At 26.8% G+C, this 6,190-nt stretch overlaps 1 pseudogene; it reads right to left on the reverse strand.

Annotated features, from left to right (window-relative positions):
• Positions 1–372: 372 nt before the first annotated feature.
• Positions 373–1,310, reverse strand: LOC114407158 (annotated as a pseudogene).
• Between the last annotated feature and the right edge of the window lie 4,880 nt (positions 1,311–6,190).

The raw sequence follows: 6,190 nt of genomic DNA on the forward strand, positions 1-6,190 counted from the left end.
CCCATTTCCATCGTTTCAAAGGAATATAAATTCCTTTACTTGATATAATTATTGAATGTTAAACTGATAATTAAGCATGATTCTTATTTAACTCAATTGAAACTACCTACGAATACACAAGTTAGAAGGCTTTTGAGAATTGATCTACTTTAGCCACTAAACTACTAGTATGTTTGACTTAAAGTTAGATTGAATGGACACAAACTTTCATGCAAGTATGTGTATATTATGTGAGAAATAAGAATTTGTAGTTTTTTATTCAACGGTCATTTTAAAATCTTCCAACAAAAAATCAAACACAAAATATCATTTGCTTACCATGCTCTACATCTTGCTTGAATTTGAAAGACGCATTCTTAAAACAAACAATCATTTAATGACGGCAAGACAATCCAATTTTCCACATCGTGATCTCTACAAGCCTACATACTTAGAGAGGTTACTAGTACTGACAATGATTCCCACGTTTCTAACCATCAAAACACATCGCAGAAGTCAAAGCAAGGATCATTAAAAGCGTCAGTGCATAGTAAATCCTACCTGTTCAACAGAGCAGCAACTAGGAAGTGCAATTATTTTCAAGAAACAGGTAGTACTCTGTATGTAAGCTTAAAATGTTACAAGAATGCTTCAACAAAATTCCGATTTACCCACTCTTTAAAAAATGATACACTACTAAACTTGCTCAACACCAGCCCAGGATATTATTATAATAACCCATCCACGTTATTAACAAAACCCCAACCCGATTAAAAAGGGGAAGAAGAAGAATTACGATAATTTCAAAGAACGTCGAGGATGTCCTGAAAGTGAAGGCACCACCTTCCTCCAAATTGAAGAGCTTCACAACCCCATCCTCGGCCAAAAGCGCGTAACGCCTTGACCTAACCCCCAACCCAACGGGCTTGTCGCTGAGATCGAGTTCGACTCCAATGGCTTTGGTGAAGGTTGCGTTACATGCCTTCATGACGAAGGGGTCTTTGACCGAAATGCATGCGATTGTATCCACCCCCTTCGCCCTCAGCTCTCCGGATTTCTCCACGAAGCCAGGCACGTGCTTCTGCGAGCACGTGGGGGTGAACGCGCCGGGGACCGCGAACAGCACCGCCTTCTTCCCATTGGCGAGGTCCGACAATGTCGTCGTCTTCACCTCGCCGTCTGAGTCGAGGTAGGAAAAGGTTGCCTCCGGGAGCTTGTCGCCGAAGAGAAGAGAGTTTGGAAGGGAGGGCTTTGGGTGGGAAGAGAGAGGCGGTGGTGACGTAGTTACTGAAGACTGAAGAATGGTCGAGAGTGTGGGGAGGCCTCACGTGTTAGCCCAAAACTAGTTTCGTTACAAGGCTGCTTCATTTTGTGCCTTACTTAGTAACACATTTTGTCGTGACTCGTTATATTGGATGTGAACGGAGAAATTTAAAATTTTGAAAAACTTTAAATTTTATATTTGAAATTTTTTTATTTTTTAAATTTTGTGTTTGGATAAAAAAATTAAAATTATGAAGATGAAAAAAAAAATATTGTTGGTGTGCTAGTTATACGTATTTCTCTGCGCTCACATTCGATCAATGTTGTATGAAGAAGACTGTAAAAAGAAAATTTTAATTTTCCATCTTTTAGAAGAAAATTGAAATTTCAAATTTTTAGTTATTTAAAATTGTTTTAAAATTATAAAAATTTGAATTCTTAAAAAAAAATATTCAAAATAAATTATAGATTCCATACATTCAAATTCTTTAATAAATTACTTTCACTGATTTTATCATAATCATTCATTTTCATAAAATGTGAGTACAATGGCACTTAATTAAAAAATACTATACATATACATTTTAAACAATTATTAAAAACAATAATCTTAATATATATGATAAAATGTAATCTCAAATTTAAATCTTAAACACACAACTCAATTCAAAATAAAAAAAAAATATGATTTATATTAATTTTTGACTCAAATAAGAATCTATTTCTTGAAAATATCTTGTGATCTCTACTAAGAAAAACATAATATTATAAAATAGATAATATTTTACATGTATTTTAATTAAATTGATAAAACATATTAATAAATATTATAAAAGTGTCTACTATTGTATATTAAAAATAGATAAAATTTTAATCTCATGTATTTTTACTATAGAGAAGTTTATACTATCAATTAATTATAAATTATCGTAATTTTAACTTTTAAAATATATATTGTGTGTCAATGGAAACACCATCGATGTATTTAATAAAAAACTTATTTATATAATACTTAATATACTTAAGTATTTAAATAATTATTTAATAAAATAATTTAATATTTTAAATTTTGTCTTAAATATACTAACTATAATATCTTAAGTTATAATTTATATAATATCAATTTTTTTAAAAAAAATGACTGGACCAGAATTTTTATTAAAAAAAGAATTATTGATTTTAGTTAGGTGACAAATGGATTGGGTGGAAATATATGAGCTAGAAAGTAGCTGTTGACACTTTTCAACATCGTTTTACTCGTGTATCGTGGAGGATCCAAGGCCCAAGGGGCAATGAATTGGGGCATCCGTCTCCTTTTGTTTCTTTTCCCCCCACTCTTTTGAATTTTGATATTTGTATGCAGCAGTTCTGTTCTGTATTTTAAAATTCTTGTTGTCAGAACTTAAAAGAAAAAAAAATAAGGAAAAATATGTTTTTGTTTCCTAATTTTTTGTCAAATTTAGTTTTAATCCCTATATGTTACTCTAGTTTCCCACCACTAATCGATGCTAATGTGTTTTCTTGAAAATTAACAATGCAAACCTATTTTCTATGCTATTGCTAACAAATTCTGATATAAAACATCATTATCAGTTGACAACTACTCAACTAGTCTATGCTCTGTATCTTATGCGACAAGATTGCCAATATTCCATGCAAAATTCGTATTCGATTGTATATCTTTAGGCTGAAAGCTACTTTGTTATTTTTTGTTTTTTATAATGCAAAATATAAGAGACTTTTTTTTATAAGAGTAAAAAGAGAAATAAACAATAAAAATCAATAATATTTGCATGTATAAGGACCAATTTTATAAGTTTTTACATACAAGGACAAAAGTAATTAATCACAACATATATATGGACTAACTTACATGTTTAACCTAATTTAAAATAGAAAAAAAATAATCATAATATAAGCATTGTTCTCACAAATCTACTATTATTCTCTTAATCTATTAATTTCTCTTCTTTTCGTTAGATGCACGTACATTTTACACCCTATTCCTAAAACTAATAAAAAAATTATCAACTATTTCAAACTATCTTTGTATTATCTTTATTTATATACTGGAATTTTTTAACCATCTGAATTTTTCAATGTATTATATTTTAACTTGAATTTAATTAATTTTTTAAGAAATGATCAATAGTTGAAAATAAATACCAAAATTTAAGTTATTTGTTATAAATCTAAAATATAATTTATATATTAATTTATTGTGAATTTTAAGTACAATATAATTTAAATACTAAATTTATTTACTATTTGAATTTTAATTGTATAAAAAATGTTATATATATATATATTCCCCCGCAACTTAAAATTTCTTTATCCCTCATAACTCAAGCACATTAATGTGCAAAGGCCCGCTCACCAAGCAAACTGAAGAGCAAGACAAAACGTAAAACATCTCGTGACCAAACCAGCAAAATCTAAGCCGTCAACATATGAAACACATTTTAAATACTAAAGATTTTTTATTTAGTGCATATTAGCATTTGATTTTATTTTTATCTGTTAATGAATTTAGTTTCCCTACAATGCAAAATATTAAAATTTTATTGTTGTAAAACTGACATTATTTTTTTAAAATGATTATTTAATGTAAGATTTGATATTAATATATCAAGCTTGAATAGCTGCTAAAATTAAAACCAGTCAAATTAGATCGATTCCCTTCTTTCCGAGATGTTCTTAGTTCTTACACCCGCTTTGGTGGTTCATACTTGACTACTTGCACATTAAGCAAATTAAAGAGCAAACAAAAATGTAAAATATTCATGACCAGAACAGAAAAATCACATATATTTTACAACACTCGTTGGATTAATGTCATTATAATCAGACGTGAAATCGTCCAAATGGAAAAATACTCACGCTCATTATTTAATGACTTACATATTTTAAGATATTGCTATTTAGTGTTTTTCTTTTATCATTAAGAAAATCTACATATGATGTTAAGTTGCTTAAAATCAACTTCTATAGCCAATAATTTGCTAATGATTAAAACAATGTGTTTTTTTTTACATTTAAATATCATTTAACAATGAATCATTCAAGTTGTTGTTTAAAACTATACTATTGAAGCAACCAATTACTTAATTATAATGTGACATTATCAAGACCAATTAATAAGGGATAAAAAGTTTAAAATGGATTATATAAATTGTATTCATTGGAGATGATCTCAAATAAAATGCTTTGAAGATAAGACTTTTTTAAAATATCCTATGTATGAACGAACATATGTCATGAGGAGTTAATTTTATTTTCCTTTTTTTTAATAATTTAGGCTATAGACCTTAGTAGGTTTAATTGAACTCTTTTCGCCTACAAATAATTAAGCCATCAAATCAAACACACAAAAAAAAAAACATTTAAATTAATTTGTATTCAAAATAATTCATCCTTAACTTTTGTCCTTAATTTATCCTTAATTTTTATTCAAAATATATGTAAATATGATACGCACGTATAATTAGAATCTGTCATTAAAATTTGAAATATAGTAAAACAATTCATTAATAAAAAAAGTATCATGCATAATATACGAATTAAAATACTAAATTATATATATATATATATATATATATATATATATATATATAAGTTTTACCCCAAAACTTAAAATTTATTTATCCCTCACTACTCAAACACGCTTATAGTGTGTTTGGATTCTATTTAATTTAATCATCAAAATTAATTTAATGTTTTTTCGAGAGCCCTTATTTGTTCGAAAAACACTTAAACTGAGGTTTTTATTTAGTGCATATTAGCATTTTTTTTGTATTTGTTCGAAAAACTGGTTTCCCTAAATTATTTTTTAATATATGTAAAATATTATAATTTATCGTTATAGAACCGAACTATTTTCTTTAAAAAAATTATTTAATGTAAAATTCGGCATTAAGCTTGAATAGTTCCTAAAATTAAAACCAGTCAAATTAACCCAAGTTGCCGCTTCTGTACGAGATGTTCGAACTCCTGCGTACGTGTTTGAACTTTGAATAGAATTGGCACATTTCAAGAAACTAAGTAATAAAATAACAGCGTTATTATGTATCGAAAATATAAATATTTTTTATTAATTAGCAACAAAAATAAATTTTTTGATTATGTTATTTTTAAAATTATATTAAACACGATTCCTATTTTTTTCCACAAGTATTTTCTTTTAAAAATAATCATAGTTTGATAATAAACCAAACTATCTCGATAATAGTTTAAGACTCAATTTAACAATTAATTCAATGTTCAAAATGATCTTTTAGTTAAAAAAATATTTTATGAAATTAAGTTTAATAAATAGATAAACTGAAATTAAGCTATATATAATTTTAATCAATTGATTTATACATCAACTCGATAATTAACAAGGACCAACATAATTGATTGAATTCCATAAGTATATTATTATGAGATTGATTTCAGATCTATGATTGAAAAAGAAAAAATCTTATAATATATATGCTCACTGGATTAGTCTCAAGTTGAGCTAAGATTCCGAATTATGATATTTAATGGTATGTTTGGTTTTTATTTTTATTTTTTAAAATTATTTTTATATTTAAAAGATTAGAATTTTGAAAAAATATTTGATTTAATTTTTTGTTTTCTGGTTTTAAAAAATAAAAACACTAAAAATATGTTTTTAAAAGAAAATATATTTTTAGATTTATTTAAAATTGTATTCTTATCACACTGCTTTTTTCATTTTATCAAAAATAAGGTTTTTGGTTTTAATTGAAAATGATAGTTTATTGTTTTTATGTTTGATTCCTTTGAAAAAATATATTTTCACTGTAAATATTTTCAAAAATCCAATCAAACACATTTTCATCACCATTTTCAATTTTGAGTAAAAATTACAACAAAAAAACAGATAAATCAAACACTCCTCACTTTCCTAAACCTAAGAGTGATCGAGGCTTAGTTGAGCCTA

This window comes from Glycine soja, chromosome 3, assembly GCF_004193775.1.
Source record: "Glycine soja cultivar W05 chromosome 3, ASM419377v2, whole genome shotgun sequence".
NCBI lineage: Eukaryota > Viridiplantae > Streptophyta > Magnoliopsida > Fabales > Fabaceae > Glycine > Glycine soja.